The sequence below is a fragment of the Anser anser genome (assembly GCF_964211835.1).
Source record: "Anser anser genome assembly, chromosome: 4".
Lineage (NCBI taxonomy): Eukaryota > Metazoa > Chordata > Aves > Anseriformes > Anatidae > Anser > Anser anser.
In genome coordinates, this window is record NC_139724.1 from 10,127,844 (window position 1) to 10,151,298 (window position 23,455).

The following is a 23,455-nucleotide window of genomic DNA, read 5'->3' on the forward strand; positions in this document are numbered from 1 at the left end:
ACAAGAGAATGTTCAACTTATATCATGCCAACGATGTTAAAAACAGACAAGCAACATCTTCCAGAAAAAAAATCTTTTTCATACTCTTAATGCCACCTGACTACATGTAATGTCATTTACCAACAATAAAACAGGTAGAGTAAATAAGTGTCTGCCGGCCCACAGAATCACAGAACGTTAGGGATTGGAAGGGACCTTGAAAGATCATCTAGTCCAGTCCCCCTGCCGGAGCAGGAATACCTAAATCGTGTCACACAGGAACGTGTCCAGGCGGCCCCGCTCCCAGCCAGGGTCAAAATGGTGGCCGCCCTCAGGCGGCGACAGTTGTAGTGGCCGTGCCGCCGCTAGGCCCCCAGTAATGGCTGCCACGCCAGCCGCTCCCCATGGATCCATGGACAGCTCTCCTTGGCTGAGGCGGGGAGTGCACTGCTGCCAGCCCTGCACAGGTCCTGCCTGCCACAGCACTTCTACTGAGCCCCATCTTCCCATGAACACAAATTAAGCTTCAGGAAGAGCAAGGAAGCATGTTTAAATTACATTCAGGATGCCATACTACAGAAGCAGTGGAAAAGAGCTGCAGAGTTTCTGACTTAAAACACTGAGTCACTAGAGAAAGACTTTACAGAATACGTGGGTAAGTCAGAGATTATTTGGAGAATAGGAACAGAAATTCTGTGCAACCATTTGAATAGCAGCATAAGAGAGTTCAACTCTTTCGGAGATGAAAACTTTAGAAGTAAATAGGTACTTGCAAGTTTGTTTAGAGCATGCCTTTCATCTCCTTTGTAATGGACTAATAGGTGAAGCCTACCAAAACCTGTCCCTGGCAGAAAGCTGGAGGTTTGGAGAACAATCAGCTGTTCAGGATAAAGAGACTAAACTGATTCAGGCTTACAGGGGACTGCTGGATTACTATAGCTGGTCTAAGCAGAACATCCTCTTAGAGTATGAGAAGGGTGGATTTGAAGACTTGTCTGTTGAATGGGAAATGCACAGTTGCTTTCGGAAGGCAGCAGTGAATTTAAAGGAGATCATTAAAATACCTGGACTCTGGGATCTCTTTGTGAAATCCTGTGTGGATTTGTTGGAGTTCTATGGAGACCATCATGAAGCTCGCAAAGTACTAAGTGGATATGCCTACAACTCAAAGTTTGCGGCTAATCCCAATGCTCATGTTTAATTCTATCAGTTCCTACAAAGACATGGTGCATCAAAGAAATCACTCATATCTGCACTCAAGATCTTGCATGATATTGTTCCCTCTCATGAAGTAATGATAGATTTTAATATCATGCTCCAAAAATCAAAGCCCCATACGGTTGTTTGAAATATCTACAGAGCACAAAGTCAGAATGCAGAAAGAAATATCAAGTTTATTCTAGTACTTTTCTCTAGCACTTACTACTGCCATTGCTAGAAACAGGTCAGGTTGATTTTTAGTCTGACTTTGTTCAGCAGTTCTTGTCCTACAAAACTGGCAGATCTAAATGCCACATCAGTTCACGGAGCGTTGCCAAAAGAATGTCACCAATATTCAAGCCTCGTCCATCAGCCTCATTTAGGAAACTGTTTTTATGCAGGATAGCACATACCATATGAACCTGCTTAGTCCTGCTGACACTTGAACTTATTTTAAATAAATACATCCTCTCTTGCTCTATTATTATTTTTAATAAGGATTAAATTAAGCCTGGCCTAAAACCTTTGCCTGAATCTGACCCTGTACACATTTCCTTCTAACATCTATGCTTGAAATATATAATCTCCATAGACAGCCTTGTGCCTTCAAAAACTATAAAACATTAAGTATATAAACCAAAATAATGTCTACCTCACTGAAACAATGTTAAATCAAGCTTAAAAGCTCAAAGGCAGTTTAAAAAATAAATAAATAAAAGCTTGATTTCTTTTAAATAGAATAGGTGAGTTGTGCAGGGAAAACCTCTTTCCCTGTTTAACCTTCTCTCCCATTTCTGCCCTCCCCTCCATTAATAGTGCTTATTTTCTCCAGGTTGCTGCACATCTCTCCAGGGGACTCCTTTTACATATGGAGCCACAGGGTTGCAGAATTTCAAACAGGGATTTTTAACCCACATTCTCTTCATTTGGGAAAACGTTAAGAGCATTTAAACAACAACAATAACAACAACAGAGGAACAGAAATATCAAAGAGGATGGAGCTAGAACTTTCAATGAGCCATGGCTGTGCTAACATATTGTAAGGATATAAAGACACAATTCTGGAGATCATTAAAAATGGCTATTTTGTTTCTTATTATTTTATTGCTCATTAAGTGAATTTTTATTTCTTTAAAAACTTATTACAGTGCTGCCATAGTAGGCAACACATACCAAATTTATGTTCTTTCATGTAGACTTCAGGCCATGTGGCCACATAACATATATTTTGCAGTCACACATAAATTGCAAGCTGTCAAATCCCTGTATCATTTATTATTCCTGCTGTCATCCCAGAGTATTTTTATGAGCCAAGACACTTTTTTGTTTGTTTTGAATAACCAGCAAAAAGAGACAGAAAATACCTAATGCAACATTCCCATTTTCCAAGACAAGTTTCACAGAACTCAGATAAAGGTGCCCTTGATGCTTCTGCAATGCATATGCTCCCTTGATACTCAAGTTTCAGTATCAACTGACTGAGCAATAAAAATGAAAAGTCCAATTCTTCTTCTAATAAACAAATAAGTAAACTTTTATAAAAATATTTACTCGCCAAAATATACTTTAGGAAAACTCTATACTACTAAATTTTCTAGTGAATGAAAAACATAAAGTTACATACCTTGCCTGCCCCTGCCCAGGTTATCACGTAATTCAGTTATCTCATTCCCTGATAAGTGCAAATTACTTAGAGAGAAGAAAAATAACGTAGGAAAAGATTCCTTGGTTCCTTGGTTACATCACACATTTCACCACCCCAGTTATTTGATCATCACATAAGGAAGCGGAGCACAAAATCATGACGCACACAGATGAAAATAACAGAAATAGGAAGGGAGACAATTTAATTGACAGTGCTGAGGTACCTACTCCCGCTAGATTCCTTCAGAGGAAAGTCACTGACAGTTATTTTCAGTTGATGGGTATGGAAGTAGCTAACAGGGTCTCAGAATTATTAATTTTATAGAGACATCTCTTTTTTTTTTTTTCCCTCAAAAAGTAATGTTAGGTTAAATGTTGCCCAATTTGATTGTGGATGGTGAAATTTAGTTAGTTCTATCTTTTATTTGATTTCTGAAAAGATCCTGAAGTAGATAAAACCTACTGTATATATGACTGGGTGTCAGCACCAGCAATCCCCTTTTCTTTCCCTTCTCAAAGTGAGTTTACCTGGATGACGTTAAGTGGAAGTTCAGTTTTCTGTTCATTCTACCGATTTATCTTTTTTCATAAGTGAACACTGACCTTATCTTCTTCTCCCAACTTTTCTCCATTTTTTTTTTAAATTGCCCCATCCTTGAAAAAACAAAAACAATAACAAACAAACAAAAAAACAACCATAATTTCAGCCAGAACCAGAAATCCTGGCATTTCCAAGTTAATGATCTAATCAAAAAGGCCTATAACAGTAAAACAGTGCTGATAGGTAACTTGGTCATTATTCTAGCTGGCTGCATTTTGCTTGCATTTCTTCTAGCAAGCATTTCAGATGAAGTCAAGGGGCATGCAGTTCTCCCAGTCTGAATAAGAGGAGTCAGCTTTGGGCTTGGGTGGGAGATACATGAAGAAAACGCAAAGGAAATGGAAAGTTGGGTCTTCAGATACTGTTGTTTGGAGAGAGTTAAAAGTACTAGATTCTCAGCACTAAATTTACATATGCATACTTTTTTTTTTTTTTTTACTGTATTGAGTTACTTTTCTACTGATGTTTGCATCTTACTTTTGAACACTGATTGCTTCAGAGTATCAGCCAGATGTTTGTGATGTAAAAAAAAAATATATATGTTTTTTATCTTTAATGGGTGGAAAACATCAGCCTCTTTTGCACAGGCTGCTAGAGATTATCAAAAAGGTTATATTTTTTGTAGCAGGGACTGAACTAGGTTTTACCCACAGGCTGAAAGAAACCCTCACAGTGCCAATGTCTTTAGCCATCCATCTCGAACATAAAATCCCAATGCACAAAGAAAATGTTTGTGTAATTCTTGGATTTAGTCTGTCTTATTTAATCGGTGTAAATGTTCGTGGAGTCTCAGGCAGAAAATACTCTAAGTACTGTAAAAAGACAGATTTTACATTTATAGTAGCAATGAACCTAAGACAAGTTTACAGGACTGCAGTTCTGTCTCACAATGAACTGCTTTCACCCAAAACTATTTAAGGAAAATATATACAATTTTTCATCTACACTCAGACAAATAGAAGTGCTTTCACAGTAAACAGGCAACATAAGACATTAACAGCAACCCAAAAAGAGGATTATAAAACTACCACTTTTGACTTTAATGGAGAAGGAAACACCATGATTTCATGATTAGCCATAAATGCCATGCAGCGCGGATAGTTCCTTATACAGAAAAAGATGACTCAGAATGAAACACAAAGTAAATCAGACCACAGCTGAGATGCAGAAAGATAACATAAAAGGAAAATGACACAAGAGTCAGATGTATAGTAAAACAAACACACAAACAAAAATTTAGAAAAGGAAATGTAGATAGCAGTTTGATCTCAAGACAATGTTGAATATAAGTGCACAGCATCAGGATGCCCTAGGACCACTAGCCAAGGATGAAGTCACAGTGAGTGCTGTATCAAGCAGGGCAGATTGCCCCATTCCACCATGCCAGAGGCTGAAAACAACCATAAAAAATGTTGCAAAAAGATGGGGCTAGCCCTCTGCTCCCCACTTCACAACAACCCAACCCAAAGAGTTAGCAGGCAGTGACCTTGGCTGCAGCATTATAAATCTAGGTTTGACACGTTTCTCCCCTCCCCATGTTGAGGTTACCATCCTTCTCTTGCCATGAAGGACCTTGCTTAATCCTATTCTGGAGTGGATGCCAGACACCTGGCTTTCTTTTTAGCTAACACTTTACTTATTTTTGGATGTCAGTTCAAGATTTGTGGACAAAGCTAGAGTGGCACCTGCAGCATTCCTCACCCTCTTCCTTAGACTCTTCTAGGCACTGCTGCCAGAAACCTTTCTCTTTCTGGGGGGGAAAAGCATGCACCTGGTGGAGCTTGAGAGTATTTTCTGCCTAGCTGGTACCCTCTCTCTTTGCCCTTGCTACAGTTTTCTGGTACACAAACCATCTATATCAGCCCAGTATGTAGATTATCTTCTGAATATTTTACTAGTAAAAACAATTGCACTGCAATATCTTCCCCCACAGTTAACAAGTGATTACGAGTGTTCAGGAGCTGTTATTATTAGCAGTAGGACAACGATTACTCAGTGAAACAAAACTGACCACAAACGTGTGTTTGTGCATACAGCCAGACACACCAGAGAAGAGCATCGAGGGTGGATGAGTAAAGAACAGGGGAGAATAAATGAAGATAAGATAAAACCGTATATTAAGAAATTAGGCCCTGGGCAATGTCAATTTTCATAACATATTAAAAACAATTACAAACAATGAAGACCTTTGAAAAAGCTAAAGGAGTATAGTTGATAACTATATTCCAGCTTCCATCAAAATCAAGTTTCTAGGATTGTGATTTAAAGCATTTGACTTTACTCATTCAGAAATATGGTGGTAAATGCCTGTAGCTAAATATTGTAATTATTACTTATGTGAGTACTCTCATGGATTTCAACCACTGAAATGAAACCACTGAAGATAAACAAACGAATGAGGACATGTGAAAAGGAGTAGTGTTACACACCTACTTCTGATTATACTTTAGCATTTCTGATGTGCTATGCTACAGCTCAGTCTTAACATTATGAATTAGGGGCCAAAAAAAAACAGTGTCTCAAATTTGTTTTAATGAAAATTTACATGAATGTAAGTGTCCATCCATACACACATACGCATATATTAATACACATTTGACGAACATAAGAAGCCAAAGACCTGTGCTTAGAAAAACATGGTCACAGATTTAGAGTGCTTGCAGTTCCAGGTACTCAAATTTCCATAACGTAGGCCTGATTTTTTTTTAATATATTTTAGAAGTTCTACAGAAAGCCAATATCAACTGAAACCAATGCCTTGTTAGATCAATCCTCACTGGGTAAAACAAGTCTGTCATTTTACATCCAGAGGACAAAACATACAGCTTTTGACCTGTAAGAAAAAATCAAAAATCTCTAGCAGTATCCACAGATTTGTAGGTTTTTTTTATTTATTTATTATTACTTTATCTATAATAAGCATGGAACAAGCAAGACACTGTGCATAGATCAAGTGAACTTGGGACTATGGTATCCACAGAGACAAATTTCTCCTACCTTTCTTCTACCCATGTCATATAGTCGGAACTCACATCCAGGAAATAGTGAAAAGGAAGAGGCCAGGTTGTCAGTAACCAGAAGAAAAAGAAAGAGATAGAAAGATTATTCCCTACATAAGCATTGAGGGGGGTAAAGAAGAAATAGTTGAAGAAGAAAATGAAAGGGACCTTGCAAGGCCATCTAACTTCATCAGTTTCTATAAGGCAAAGTTCTTTGTACTAGATGCACTTTAGAGCAGAGCTTTGGCTCATCTGAATGCATTAAATGAGTGCACTAAGCAAACTGCAATTCAGAATCAGAACACAACACGATGCACTCTATTTTACAGCTCCATGTGACCTTACTGAATGAAGGGGTTGGCTTCTGGCTGTTAAATGTAGACACATTTCTTTAAACACAAGTCCAAGTAGTTTAGAGCATACTGTGACTGGATGCACTGAACAGTAAGCAAAATATTTTCCTTTTTCTACCCAACTGGTTTCCAAGGATTTTTCCCGCTAAGCATCAGGTCTGAAGGCACTCTATTAGTTTACACCTAAGAACTGAGTTAATCTGTTAGAAAAATTGTGATCAAAAGCATATTCAGCATTGTTCCTTCTCATACAGCATAATATTCTAGTCTGATGAATGGAAACGTCTAAATGAATCAGGCTTGCTTATTAAAATACTTCATTCAGTTAGCAGGAACACATTACTTGATTCATTATAGTCCCGTGGCACTTCAGGAGCCTATAAGTGCTGTATTATAATATTTAACAAAAGATATACTATTTAAATGAAGTATTTGTGAATAAGTCAGCAGTGATTTGTTGGAAGTGTCTAAGTAGAAGCATAGTATTTGCCCAGTGACACTTTATTCCTTTTGGTATAGGATGAAAGTGTAAAATACATTTTAAAATCTTCAATTATGTTGCAAGTTGCAGAATTCGTCACTGGCATTATTAGCCTGACATTTATCCTTTTGTTCAAATAGCTCTGTTTAATAAAATGTCCATATCTTTTTTTCACTACATAGCTTTCCTATGCACTCGAGGCTTTAAATGCATTTTAAATATTAACAAAGCTTTCATTAAAATGCAGAGACAAGGGTGGGGATGCTAATATAAAAGGCTTTATTCTGTCTCCTTTAGTTTTATGTGGAAGTATTAATCAAAACCTTCATTAATATTGCATGAATTCAGAGCCTTGGCACAACTGGAATGCACATTACTTCTTCTTTATATTACTTTTACTTCAGGGTACCCCATTTAACAAAAAATTTAGGAGTCGAAGGATACTTACGCACATACAAAAAATGCTACATGGCAGTTAGACAAAACTCACATTCCAGGAAAACTTTTGGATTTACCAAAAGAAAAATTGAAATTCAGTAGGAGTCTCGAGGAGCAATTCCAAAAATATGTGATTGAGATGATGACTTCATCTGGGAGAGATTTATTATTCCGTGCTGAAGATTTACAGTTAAGGTTTCCTTCTTTACTTTCAAGAGTTGGGGGAAAGAAAATAACGTTGCACTGTTCATAGATAGGAACATCCAGGAAACTGGGAGAAGTTAAACAGAATTAGCAACAGCACTGCTAAATACAGAATTATGGGGGGAAACAACACACCTTTTTTAAGATTAAAGGCGCAAATAACAGAAGTTGTCACAGCATATGAGGGAAAGGTTTTCCCTAGATACATACTGTTCAAGGACAAAAATGATAAAGGAAGAGTTTCATATTAGCAGGAAATTACTAATATCTGGTCTCTGTACTAATCTCCTGGGATCTGTGCTGTATGACATATTCATACATGATCTAGATATTTCAGCTCTAAAAAAGACAGAAATCACTAATTTTGAAAAATACAATGTGAAAAAGCGACCTTCCACGGGAATTCTGCTGCTGACTGCACTGAGATCAAAATCTCATTTTTGTATTTGAACAGGTAGATAAGAATTTCACTAAGAAGTTTTTTTAGAATCAAAGGAAGAAGTGCCATGCACATGAGATGTGTGTACATCACATGACATGAGATCAGGCTTTTAATTGTGAAAAAATGCACAGTGGACAATTTCTGTAAGATAAGTAGAATGCAGAAAAAGTAGAATGCAGAAAAATGAAATTGCACAGATTTTTTTTTTTTTTATTAAGATACATACGCATCTTTCTGGATATGATATATTTAACTCCAAACAGCAACACAAAAATGAAGAGAGAGATGTGAAAACCAGAATTAATCTGTAAGCTCCAGTCAATATTATGACTGCACCGAGAACCAAATGATATAAGCAATCATATTAAAATTTATATTCATGGTTCACTTGTATAATGTAGACCTATCATTATCCACTATATGAATTTTCTAAACAATGTCTCCAGCTATTTGCATCTACTAGAAGCCACTTGAGCATTTTCATTATATGTATTACCTCCAGTGAAGTTACAGGATTTTGTTTTTTAATTTTATTTTAAGAGTCGTCGAATGGGAATACAGAGCTTTTCATTTTCAGTGCTTCTATTTGTTTTTGGCAATCCTCTAAATGAGTAAAGTACAAACGTGATCCATATTTACACTGGATGATGTAAGGCAGCTGCTTAGCTCATACTCAGAGATAAAAAATAAAATGAAATAAAACTGCTTGTATTCGGCCTTTTCCAGGACTTTTTACGAAGAATCAAGTTACTAAGTATGGGTTTAACTGCATTAATGTAACACATGGATATTTTTCAGTTCAGAACAAGTTTATGTTTGCCTACAAGTCTACACTGTAAATATAATGATAGAATTGGATGAAATCTCCATCCTAGAAAACAAAAAGGAAACTACCTTAATAGCGTTTTCTTTTGAAAAACTAAGCTATTATGATAGTGTGAACATGGTAATTAAGGGAAAACTCAGAAACTAACAAAATTTTAGATTTACTTAATTTTCCTTAGTTTACAAAAGATAAATGAAACTTTCAAACCTGAAATCAGCACCACATTCTACAGCACATTAAATTTGCTTTGCAGTTTCTGTAGTATAGCTGTCTGACTTCTAAGGCAGACGTTCAATGCAATAAATTTACAGGCAGCAGCTTTAAATTTTAGTGAAGAAACATATCCAAGTACTGGGTATGCTGAAAATGAAACTAAAAATATCTTATACAGCACATTGTGCTGTGTAAAATTTGCAGAATTTGTCATTTTAGATTGTTTTTGTAATCTCCAAACCAGAGGTTACTCTAATTCAACATATACACAATCGCCAATGTTTAGGGGTAGGAAGGTATATTTCAAGAAGAGACAAGACAGAAAAGCACCTTACACTTACTCTGATAAAGGTTCACTCCAATTCTGTACATTCAGAATTGGAAGGGGCTTGAGGGGTCTCCTGTCTGAAGAAATTACAAACTGTGTGGAGAACAATCAATGTCATGCTCCAGTTCAAGCTCCTGCCTTTGCCCAGCTATTTGGGAACCCGTTTCCTGGTGTCTTTTTAATTACACATCAGAGACTCCATGGTAATGTTCATACCATTCATGCACTTAAAAGTACTTCACCCTTCTGCATTTAGTGACAGCCTAGCAGACAGAGAAATGAAGCAAAAAAAGAAATGTGAAAAAGATGCAGTATTAGGACTTAGGAAAGATGTATTACACCCTAAAACACTGGCTATTTCTTTCTTCAGTCAGAATAAAAACACATTAAAGTGTATTCACATGGTAAATAAATTAAAACACAACAAATACTAAGGCCAAGGAATATGAAGAGCCAAAGTTCCCATTAAACCCTATCTATATCCATATGTATACAAAAACTGGTTTCAGCTGCCAATGAAGAAGCCACGATACAGGTGTGTGGTTCACACATGTTCATCCTGTAAATTCTGGGAAGCACAAAGTCTATGGTACCTAGCTCCCCCCTTTTTGAGTCAAAGTTCAGAAAGGAAATGTCTCCTCTCTGGTCTGGACTATTAACTTACGCAGCCTGATGATAACAATGTTGGTTACACTCACTATTCAATACCTCCTTGCCTCTAATACTACCACATGGGTACGAGCACCATGTTGTAGTTCTACAAATACTCGTTTTCTCTTTATATACAGCAGGTGTCTGCCCCCGTGTTTACATCTCGTAAATGGTGTAATCATATATGTGCCCTTCTTTGCCATTTATCCAAGGTTTCACTATATATCACAACAAACTTAACGGGCAACAGCTAATTATTAGGCCAGATAGTTCAGGTGATCAGATCAGTTCCTTAAAAATAGTAAGAAAGGAAGAAAAAAGCCCCACACATAACGGTGTCTATTGAGGTGTTAAGCTGCACAGAAATTGCAGACAGGACAAGAATAGGTTTGATTAGAAGCTATGATATGTTCATGAATCCTGCAGGGAATCTCTGGTACGCACAATGCATCCTTAGTGCAAATCAATACAGACAGTCTGACAATGGCCCTCGAGAATGGAAGTGCAATCAAGCTGCTGCTCCAAAAGACACAGCCAGTCCAGCAGCGAGCATCCAGGTTCTCTGCTCCCAGCATCAACAGGAGTGAAAATGTCTTCTGATAATTATGACCATTTGAATGATTTTCCCTGTTAAATAGGCTGTGAAATTCAGGAAGATATTCTGGATTTTGCCTTATAATGGCACAATTACTCATCGTTAGAGCATAGTAGCACCATTGTGGGGAGCCGCTAGCAAACATCAGCCTCACAAGCTGCAGATGATGTCTAATTTGAACAGAAGTTGTGAAGTTTTCCCCATATCAGCTTAGCAACTTCAAAAACCCACTTGCATAATCATGAAGTCCTGCAGCAACTTTTTTTTTTAAAGACAGAAGTTACAAAATGAAGGCACATACACATCTCCCAAACCCCCAAATGTTATTTTCAGGTGCTCAGCTGTAATTGTGTAGGCTCTGTTCACTAAAGAACAGTAGGTGGACAGTCATTTTTACAACATTTACTCATTTATTTCTCAACACAGTGTCTAGAGTTATAGTTCCTTCTATGAAAAATCTTCTGCAGTCTCACTAAATCTCTCCGTAACATATGGTCCTAACCCTACTGTTTTTGAAACAGAATGGGATTGGGAGAGGAGAGAAGTTAGATTCAGTGCATAGTTGCAAAGGAAAATACCCTTATGTTTAAAAGGTCAGTGAACTTCTAAAACGTAGTTTGCAGTCCACATTAATTCAGGACCTTGAGTTAAATGTAAATTTTAAAAATAGATTGAACTAATTCCCTCCATTCCCTGTTCTCTGTAAACTCGAATGCAATTGAACAAGCAGAAATTAAAATTGAAGGAAAAAAAAGCCTACTGCTACCCTGATAACCACATTTCTGCCTCAGAACATTGATTTTTAAAGGTATTTTACTGGCATTTTAAATGCTGGTAATTATATATAGGCACACTATTGGCAGCAAGCTCTGCTCCTGCAGACCAAGTGAATAAAGATACGAGAGAGCTTTCATCTGCCTTTGCCAGAGATGGTCACAGTGACTGACTGACCCCATCCTTTTGTCCCCCAGCTTGAATAAGTGTGCTGGGAATGAAAGTCAGGAGGGGCACCTCTGAGATCACTTCAGACACACCCAACATGGAGGGTTCAAGTGAACTGCTTGCACCCAGGCTCTTACATCATGAAGAAACATGTGACGAGAGGCACGATCCCCAAAGCAACTCAAACGAGCAGAGAGTTTCCCAGGAATGTACTGAGCATGATTTCTGCACATCTGTGATGGTGTGCTTCCTCCCAGACCTGGCTTATTCACAGCATCTGGCCTAAGCAGATAACAACCAGTGGCAGTCGTGGGAGATTTGTCCACTTTGTGATGGCTGCATCCTGAATTTGGAGGAGACCAAAGACAAATAGCCAAGGACTAATTTGAGCAATGCACCCCCCCCCACACCCATCTGATTCGAGTCAAGTTTGGAAGAAATTATCATCTGTAGGCAAATATGACCATAAGTCAACCACCTTACCCCATAAACAGTGAGCAGCCCAAGAGCCCTTTGATCAATTCTGACATGACAGCAGGCTACACGCCAGGACCTCCCCTTGGGCAGTGATGCCTCCCAAGGTTACTTCTGCCTAAGTGGTAAGAGAGGACCCTTATCACTACAGATAGCTAGTTAGTGGGCTGGGAAAGTAACAGCATCCTAATGCACTGTAATGCTGTGTTGTGATCACGCTTTATAATCTTAGCTAAGTAGCATAGAGGATGGGTGTAATGCATATAATCCTTTAGACATAAACCATTGACCCACTCTGGGACTAGGGGTGGATTCAGTCACACCTAGGTTCCTTTCCTCTTTGGTTCAAGGAGTTTAGAAAGCAAGGGGTGAGGCAGCTGTAGATACTTGGTGATAATAAGTTAGATGCTCAAATTCACAGGACATAGAAAGCACATTTGTCTTTAAGCAGGTACTTATTTCTACGGTGAAAAACATTCAGGAAACTAACCAAGAAATCATAAATGAATATATAATATTTAAAATTCTCTTGGATAAATCATCCTTGGAGCTTTATTGACCATACAGTTCTGAACCTTTTGTTAAGTAGATTAAATGCCTCTAATGTTGTAAAAATGCCTTAAATGTGACTACTTGTGTACCTAAACTTAGGAGCTCAAATCTTTAATTGGACATTTAAATTGTTCTTTCATGCTGAGAAGCTTAAGAGTCTTAGCTCCCATTACCTTCAGAAATTTAGATTTCAACACTATACTAGACAAAAACAAACAAACAAACAAAAACCCTCTCCATGCTTCTAGTGTTTTCATCAAGTATACTTTCAGTGTGGGATTATATTTCCCTCTCCAAGGAACAATGATGTAAATAAAATTAACATATATGTATTTATTTACATTACACACACAAAACAGGGCTAAAATCACTTTTACCCAGAATATGATTGTTTCATTTCACAAAACATCTTTTTTCTTTTTTTTTTTTCCCAATTACTGATTTATTAATTATAGAAATGTCCTGCCACAAGAAAAAATGGGAACTTAGAGTATGTGGACTTTATTTATTTATTTAGTACATATTCTGCCACACCATTTTTAAAGTAGCCTGATGAGTCATACATATATGAAAATTTATACATAAAAGGAGTCTAGTGTATCTTAAGGTTCTCAAGAAGCTTTTGTGAATCTTCTGCAGATAGTCTTGTTGGAAGAACGAAAACGAAATGAAACATTCCAGTAAAAAATATATATGTATTTGTGTGTGAAGAAGAACTCTATCAAGGCTAAAGGAAACCAAAAACAGCTTACAGCAAGGATGATCTAGCACAAAGAATAACTAAAGCCAATAGAAAAATCAATCCAATATTCCACAGATATACAGCTCTCAGTCTAACAAATCTACTAATGCTCAAACATCAGGGACAAAATTTGAAGAGTAAACATTAATGAATACCATGCGGCTGAAAACATAAATCTGAAACAGAATGGAAATGACCATAAGTGATATCCAATTGTGACCAGAGACCACAGCACAACATAAGATAAGAACGTAAGATAAAACAATCTCCTCATAAATCTGTTGTCAGGACCAATGGGAGCTCTAATGAACTGCTCCATCTAAGCGCATAACCAAAAATATACGGCAAGTTACGCTCTTCTAATTCCCCATCCAAGTCACTTGGCTCATTACACACTTACATTACAATGATAAAAGTCAGGTAAGTGACTTATCCAGAAGAACAAGAGAAAAATGCACTTTGATAACTTCCTTGAGTGTATCTATCTATCAGCACATTAGGGAAGGACAAAAAGAAGGAAAAAACTGATGACACAGAAGTATTGAGTCAAAAAACAAAGGACAAAAGTGCTAGAGGTCAAGAAAAGAGAAACCAAGAAGGGAAATGGTTCCCTGTGAAGTTATTAATCAGAGAAGTTAACCCCCAGGCACAATTTCCTGTGACTGTCTCAGGCATAATCTATTCGTTATTGCTATAAAGAATACTGCGATGGCAAAGCTCTGAATACCTAGTCCTCTAATTTACCACCAGAACTTGGAAAGAGAGGATATGGGGTGACCTTCCATTCGAAGAGGGCTCAACAGAAAGAACAGCAATAAAAACAAAAGGAGAGCCCAGTAATACACACTGCTGCCCACAATCAGTCTGTGAGCCTTTTGCAGAGCTGCAGCAAGCCATCCCTCCCAGCAACTTAGGCACTTTCTGAATTAGAGATTCCCAAAAGATATATGATGTACAGTAGGAAAGAGCCTCAAGGCTTTAGAAAGATAGAAGGAACTGGAGGCAAAATTCCACCTTTGGGGCATTTGGGATTTCCAAGCATCCTTTATTTGACTCTGGGCAATCTATTTTCACACAGATAGCTCTACATTGCCTATCCCTTTATAGGCAAACCGTAGGCCACCTGTTTGTGTATGCCTGCACCCATACATATGTATGCATGCACACATAGTGATGAGCACCTGGATGATCATAAAATGAAGTAGTGTTTGCCAAAAAACTCTCATCTCCCCTAGGTCCCCCTAGTACTCTGTGCTTTAAAAGAGGTGCAATTTAAAGGCACTGTAACTATTCCTATGTAAATAAGATATACACATGAAAAAAATATTCTAGTCTTAAAATTACAATCAGGAACTGCACTGAGAATTCTTTCCATTTGTTGAATTACAGAGAGAAGTCTGAGGGCAGTGGCCATAAAAGACTAAAAATAAATGTTTCTTTCAGATTAGTTTTTCAGCTTATTGGGAAGTCACTAGTAAAAGCAGGATGGTGATCTTTTAACTGTGTAAAACTGTAGCAGGGAGTAGAGGAGTTATCCATATCCTGGTTTTGGCATTTCACACTGACTAGGTGTGCTTGGAACATTTGGATGGCAAAAACAAAACAAAAGAAACACTGAAAGCTGGCACAGGAAGCTGCCATACTCCTTCCCCTCTCATACTTCTCACAGAACAGCTTTTCTTCCTCCCAGCTCTTCTGTTCCCACATTAATAGGGGCACAGGAAAGCAAACGTCCTTGCTGTTGTATCACCTAATCATATCAGAAATTAAAATGAGAGAGGAGCAGAGCTTTGCCATTCCGTACCATGCTTGAAGTGCACCAGCCAGCCAGGTTTGTATTTCCAAGTTCCAAGTAGCCTTTCTACTACTAAAGAAATAGTCAGTAGAGAATACCAGCTAGTCACAAATCTGTCTCCTTAAACAATGCAATTGGGGATGGGACATATCCCACAAGATTGAGTTAAAATAACAACTACACAAGAGAAAAAGCAGGGAACTGCGTGGCAGCCCTGAGGCACTTCACAACACCATGTACCAAGATTGCTGCATCAAATATACTGAATTTTTAAAATGTGTCATGATTCCTCTCTTTCTGCTGTGCTGAAAGAGATATGATTATTTCCCCTTTCAGCAAAGACACACAAGAAAAAAATTAATAACCATTTCTCGACCTGGTTCTTGAATTGTTTTTGCTCCTTCTAATTTCCTGCCAAAGTGTGTAGCCAGTTTGCAAGGTGACATTTGCAGAAGCTCCTTACAGATTGATTGGCTCAACTGCTGGGGAGCTGAGAGAATTCTTATAAAGCATGACCTTCATTTGTTATCAAGTCAGACCTGATGATATTGCCACATGCCAGAAAAGCCTGCTCCCCACTAGATGCTCGGAGAGGGCCACTACAGAATACAGACCGTAAGCACAGCAGCAAACAATGGGCTGTGTGATCTGCAGAGCTCCTGATAACCCTCGGGTGAAAAGTCAGGTCTTGGTGCTTTATACTCAATGCAAGACAGGAAAGGAGAAAAGCAAACTTTTCTTGGAAGACAACCTGCATAGTAACAAAGCCTTATGTGGAGGGCAATAGTAACTTTAGAGGGAGAGGATTTGCATGTTTACTGCCTACGAGCATCTGCAGGCTCTCCTTGCCTTTCCACTGGGTTTCACCTTCCAGTCAGCCTTTACTTTGGAATTTGCTGCACTCTTGGCTTAGCTCAAACTTTCTCACACTGACATGTCTACTACATGTCTACACCCTTTCAAACCAAGCAGCTTGTGACAGGGGAAAAAGCCAAATCTGTGTTTCCACAGAACAAGTCATTGATCTGAAAAAACAGATTAATAATTTTGCTATGCTACCAATATAGACAAAATGTGCCTTAGTATTTCTCAGAAAAAAAAAAAAAAGGAAAAAAAAAAGAAAAAAAAAGGGTTTCTGGACTCCAAACAGCTTAAGTGGCTCTGGACATATAACAATTTTTTCTTTTCTTTTACTTCTTTGGCTTGAAAAAAAAAATCTCAGCAAAAGATGAAATGTGTTGGTTTATTTCTGTCCATTCACCCCTCCATAAACATTGCCATAACACAAACTTCCTGGAACAGAAGGCAGAACATAGCCTTGATCAAAACAGATCCCTCTGGGAGTTGCAAACTATTTAGACAAAATCCATTGCATTTATAAATTGTTCACAGCCTTTCTGAACCAATAATGCCATCATTGAAGAATTTGCTTGATTACTTTGAAGTGAAACACAGAATTGACTGAAGCTTAACTACAGTCCTTGATTTAATCTAATCAGATTTAATCATGGCACAGGAACTGAAGCTCATGTTTTTGTTGTGTGCTATACAACACTTTTCCTACTAGTGTGTGGTTAGCAAATCTGTCATGGTTAAGGCTCCGTGTATGACTTCTCAGTGCTCCCAAACATTAGGCAGAAGCTTAGCTCCAGTGGTAACTCAGGGAGCTTGCAAAACTTGGTCATTTCAGACATTTGGAGGAGGTAGGATATTGATAGATTTTGGAACTAAACTGTGCACTTAGCTAGCTAATACCTCCAAATACCTTTCACAGCTTTGAACTGCCTTCTAAAGCAGTGCCTCCCTCTGCATATTGTAGAGGGAGATTACTAGGTAACATACGCACTTGGAATAGCTGTCTAAAATTGATAGGTTTTAATAAAGTAGTGACAAGGTCATCATTCCAGCAAGCAAGTAAAATTTCATTAGCTTTTTCACTGCTCATGAAACACACAGATTTTGCTTAAGATATTTCTTGAATTTTTGTACACATTTATGGAAAAGGACATATTACCATGATGTTTGTATAAGATTAAACCACACAAATAAATAGATATTCTTATACGCATGTGTCCACACATCACAGACCAAAGCAATGAGCTGACTCACAAACTTCAAGCTGAAATAAACAGTACACCCATCAAAAGTTTATGGATGCCTATTAATCCACAATATCCCACTTGCAATGATTTCCTAGCAAATAACACTTGAATCAAAGGAAAATCCTTTTTGCTCTTGTGTTAAGGTTTATGAAACTGGAGAGACCAGTTTTAACTCTCACCAAGAGAGGGCAGTGAAATCTCTCTGATTATTAGAAGATCCCATACAAGAGCCATATACCTTTACAGCAAACATGATAGCAAATAATCTCTGCAGATTTTTGCTTTTAAAATCTGTGGAGCATTCATGTGGATGCTGTTGGTTTTTTTTTTTGTTGTTTGTTTGTTTGTTTTTTTAGCTAACATCCTCTCACCCCTGAGTAAATGAAAAAAAAATAGGGGTTAAGAATAAAAATAAGAATCTATATGAAATATATATATATTGTACTTTATACAGTTTTTTTTTCAAAGCAGAATATTAAGAGTCACTTGCCTTCTACAGCCAAGTTCATAGCAACATATAAGTTTTATTTTAATTTTTATGTCACCTCTCCACAATACGGGGACTTTACCTCTAAGATCTATTCCAGGATTTTTCTTCTTTCAAAACCCCAAATAGCAAGTTAGAGGGCTGATTCTGCTCACAGGCTTCAATGATCTTATTACAGCAGCTGTTGTATATTGAATGATTTTTATTTATTTATTTTTGAGAAGTCAGTATACCCCTTCTTCTTTTTTACTTTATTTTATTTTATTTTTGCGTCAAGTTATCCATGGACTTCCAGGTCGAAAAGTTTAAAATGTCCTCCATCAAAATCTTTCTTTAAAATATCTGTCATAGTTCTGTTATTTGTGGTCTCTGAAGGACTGTAACATCTTCTAGTCAACGGCTTCTTGCAATTTTGAGTCTACTGCTGTCCCCATGGTTTTAAAAGGTACATCTGGCAAAAGCTGTTCGTTCAAACACATCTTTCTTTTTTTCAGACCCAAGTGAAGATTACTGTTTTACCACCTAACATTTCAATGGATATTGGTAATCCACAGGAAAATAACTTAGTCTTGTACAGAAAGATGTTGGGGTTTATATTCCAAAGGATTTGAGAGAGAGCACACTGATGATACAGCCTGTCTAATTTGGTACATTATTAAACATTTGTACTTGAAATGCCACTTTTGAAAAGACATGGTAAAAGATAAGCAATAAAATAAGGAGAGAGGAAAATATACTTCATTTTATCAATGTTCTTTGAAAGTTTAGAGTGGTTTGAAGTCTTTTTTTTTTTTCTTTAAAGTGAGTTTTACTAGACCAGACACTTCCATATGGACATTTCCACTCTTTTTAAGGCAAGTGGAAAGAATAGCAAAATACAAAATAAAATAATGAGGAAAAGACATTTCTTCAGCAAGGTGTCAGAACATTCTGATTTTCTTTATTGATGTTTTCATTTTCCCTAGTAGAAATGATTTGCCTCAATATGCTAAAGTAGCACAACAAACTAGAAAATAGCTTCTAATGACTAATGGACTGACAATTTGGATGTTACAAAGCTGCTAGAAAAGATTCTAATAAAACTTAGAAGGCATAAATAACTGGGATTGAAAAGCTGGTTATTCATAAAAATTTTGAGGAAATGATCTGTTATAAATGTGGGGTATGATGTTATAAAATGAATATCAGAATTTCTTATCAAGTTTCCCGTCATGTTTATCCTCTTCTCCACAAAATTTAAAAAAAAAAATAGCATGAAGACCTTTGCCATGAAACCAGTTTGATGTGCAATTCACTTCCCTCTGGACTGAACAGAATTGCTTTAATACATAAGGATACTAAAAATATTTGTATTGAGTGCATCAATTCCTGTTTAATGCAATCTGTTGGAGGCCTACAGTCACAGAGTGACAAAGATCGTATCCTCATGTGGGAAGATATCCATCACTTAGTTGGTCTTGTCATCTTTGCTTTCCTGCAGACATAATAAGTAGAAAAGCTAAAAGCAAGCAGGGTGTCAGGTCCTCAACAACAAAGTTAGTAGCAAGAGAGGACAGTAACTTCCACGCTATTCAAAGTACAAAAAGCCCCATGGCCAAACAGAGAAATCAGTTTAACTATCCACAGTCAGGCATATCAAAAGACTCATTGTAACTTTACTACAGACCAAACTAGCTGTGAATTACTCTAGTATTTCAAATTTATTTCAAAATATAATTTGTAGTCAAATAGGTTACAAAATTTAGGGGAAACACAGTTTACATTAGACCACACTTACCAAAAGTCTGTACTTTAAAATCTTTCTGCAAGCAACCAGACAAGCTGACTACCAAAGTACTGTAGTTTGGGCTTCTGGATAAAATATTTCCTTATATCACTATCATTGTAGGACAGAAAGTTGACCTTATCCGTTCCTTCTTATACAACTGACTTGCTGAAATTAACATCCACTCACGTGGCACTTCATTTTTTTTTTTTAAGTTGCAGCCTTGTTCCGGAATAAATTCTGTAGAATTAGACCTATCAAGTAGCATCACTAGCTAAAATCTACTATGTGAACAAAACTGCTATGACAGCGAAATGGAGCAACAACCTAACCCAATGCTTGGACATAACATTTCCTGTGCAGGTTTTTCCACTGTGAACCTTTCATGCATTTGACACCATCACCTACAGCATCTCAGCAAAGCATAAACATGCCCAGATATTATTCTTTGCTAATGCAAAATTGCTGTGGGTCTTGCAGCCTCACTGTACGGTACATTGAAAGACAAAGCATGCTCATCGAGTCTCTACCTTCAGAAGCAGAACTTGTAATTTGAGTAAAAAGCTGAATGAAGCAGCAAGAAACCCATATGCCTAGCAGCAGACTTGGATGGGCCAGGATAGGGATTTGCCAGGCAAGGTGGTTATGGCAGGTCAAACATGAAAAGGAAGATGAAGGTAACTCTTAATGAACAAAAGGAGTGATACGAGAAAGAGTTTATAAAATTGTTTACTTGATGTGTCATGACTAGGACTGATACTCCCCTTTAGAATTTAATAAATATTTTAACAAAATTGCATTAAATACTACAGTTCCAGTGAGCAATGACTGTGGTTTAATCATGGATATGTTATTTAAGTAGATCCTAGCTAAAATATTTATTTTCTTATTTTGTATGTTTATATTTCAAATATCCATCTCAAGTAATATAATACACAAATTAAAATAAACTAAGAAAATCTTAGACTTCCTTATTAAACAGGGAAATCACAGATTTTATCAGTAGTTAGTAAATGTAGAGGTAAGAGTACTGGAGTACTAATTCAGAATATTAATGCTTCATGTACTAAAACATCCTAGACCCAACTGATGCAAAACACCAGAACAGAGGCCTTAAAGTATAATTACATTATTTTTAAAAACAATCAAGTTTTAATGCAAAATCAGCAGAGGTGTATACAAACTGCACATTTCATGAAAATGTTCATGTAAAGCACTAATACTCATTATTAACACACTCCATTAAAATGTATACTTTAAATCAGATTTTTATGGGTTATAATATATATACCATAATTATTGTAAAAGTGCATTTTTCAAAACAAACATAAAACCAAAACAATATGCCACAAAATGAACAAATCCAGAATTTCAGACTATGTTTATGACTAGGATAAGACACAGAAGCAGCTAGGTTCAGCATGGATCAGGAAAATGCAGTGAACATGTAACTAAATCTGAGCTCCAAGGAACACGAGGAAGCAAAGATGAGATGGAAGAAGTACAAAGAGTCAACGAATGAAGCAGGTACATGCTAAAGATCATACGTCTGAAGAGTAGCATGATTATCAGAGGAGAGCCAGGTGTAGGAGTAATAGAGAACAGGTAACTGTGGCAATGTTTGCAATGACACTGGGATCACTCATGAAAGAGTGAATAACCTGAATTTCTGCTTCGGAGGTCGGGGCTCCTTAACAGTGCTGGCCCAGCCATAGCAACAACCATTATTTCTTTCTCTAGCCATATCTTGGCTCCTAATCTGTGTTCAAGAGATGTTTGGACAATGCCCTCATTAACATGCTTTAACTTTTGGTTAGCCTTAAAGTGCTCAGGCTGTTGGACTAGATTATCTTCGAAGGCCCATTCCAACTGAACTATTTATTTTGTTCTGTATCTCTGGTTTTGCTTTGGCTCCTTGCTCTCCTAGATGGAATTGTTGGACAACTCCATTGCAAAAGGAGTTTTATTTTCTTTCTTTTTTTTTTTTTTTTGTTAAAGGGAGATACCATTTCTTGTATGCACTTTTGTCTTGATATATGTTTCTGCTGTCTACAAGTATGTTAACTTTACTAGTTATAGCAATTTGCTAGTTCAACATCATCATTACCTCAGTATCATCACTTTTGATAAGTTTCAGTGAGCTTTTTTAAGCTGTCATAAAATTATTCACATGTACTACTGAATAAACTTTAATTTGAGCTCATATTTCAGTAGAAACTTTTACAATCTATACCACCCCATCCTTTCCTGTTTACACAAGAAACATATTTTTCCCACTGCTGCACTTCAGATAGAAATGTCCATAATAAGTTTCACAGGTTTTGAGAAACTGAGAGAAGTAGGATTGGAAGTAAGCCTGAGATTATCTTCTGACACATCTCCCAGAGCTGCTAGACATATATTGCAGTATTCCTTAAAACATATTCCCTCCCTGAAAAACATTTGTTTCAGAAAGAGGTTACATCAAGTTAAATTCATTCTAATTACTGTGATGAAAATGTGAAGCACTCGAGACAATGCATATCACTCTTTTTCTATTACTTCTGCTGTGCATTTTTAAGTAGTAATACACCATAACAAGAGTATTTATTATTAATTTTTATTGGAACTTACTCTTTGATTAAGGCATTATATCATAACTTCCGAACAGGCAAAAACCTAAGCACTGTGATTTTAAGGCTGGATCATAACAATCTTTCAACACTATGAAAGAACTATAAATATTATTAAGTTACTGAAAGTTTCATCACCCTCATCTTTACCATTTGAAAAGAACTCAAAAGGTTCAGTGAGGAGGCCCTTTCCGATTACACAGAAGTAACTTCTTGTCTCTGGAAATCACAAGATTCTTTTAATTGCAGAAATATGGGAAACATAGTTAATATTTCCCATATTTAATATGGGAAACGTATCCCAGGAATGGCATAAATGCAATGTTAAGACAACAAAATACCACTTCTAATTCTGAAATTCTTCTGGTAGGTAAGAAAAAAGTAATTCAAAACTTCTACTTTACAAATGATGATTTATGCATGATAAACTCTGCCATATTTTGAAGTATATGAACTGGAAACTGAAATGCAATATAAACAACAATACATTATCTAAGTTGACATCACTGGGATGCTTCTCTTTGTCTTTTCAAATATTACCATTAGTTTCTTATGTGTCTTAAAAACAACACAACAAACAGATTTACTGTACTTTCAGCTCTGTTATGCTGACAACAGTAGAAAACAATTTCCACAGTTTGACACATCATTTCTCCTCCTTCTCTTTAGCTAACCACTGCACTTACATTTTCCTGCCCAGTCCAAAGGGGAGACTCCCCCATCAACTTGAGCTGTTCTCCCTAGCAAGCACCACTCTCCTCTCACCAAGGGACAGCTGACCCTTGACTCTCTGCTAATGTACCTCTTACTGACGCTTGCCTATAAATGACTGTGTCCCACCGATGAATGTGGGAGCCTTTAGCAGTTTCATGGATGTTTTCACATTCCTTCCCACTGTAAATATACTCCCAAGGCTGCAGAGATTGAGGGTGGTAGATATTACATAGATATACAAAGGGTCCTCTCATTGGAAATCCACATACCCTAAATTTTCAATGAATTCAATTACCAGTTTCCCCAATCAGCTTAT

The 23,455-nt window shown here is 37.1% G+C and overlaps 1 protein-coding gene and 1 pseudogene across 14 annotated transcripts in view; one reads left to right on the forward strand and one right to left on the reverse strand.

Moving 5' to 3' along the window:
* LOC310898817 (TATA box-binding protein-associated factor RNA polymerase I subunit A-like) overlaps nt 1-22,220 on the forward strand; it is a 28,327-nt pseudogene extending 6,107 nt beyond the window's left edge. Inside the window, exon 2 of the transcript in view lies at nt 349-22,220. The product of the transcript in view is annotated as a TATA box-binding protein-associated factor RNA polymerase I subunit A-like (transcript). The remainder of the gene's footprint in view (nt 1-348) is intronic.
* GRID2 (glutamate ionotropic receptor delta type subunit 2) overlaps nt 1-23,455 on the reverse strand; it is an 804,597-nt gene that overhangs the window by 192,988 nt on the left and 588,154 nt on the right. The gene's annotated exons all lie outside the window — the stretch shown is intronic.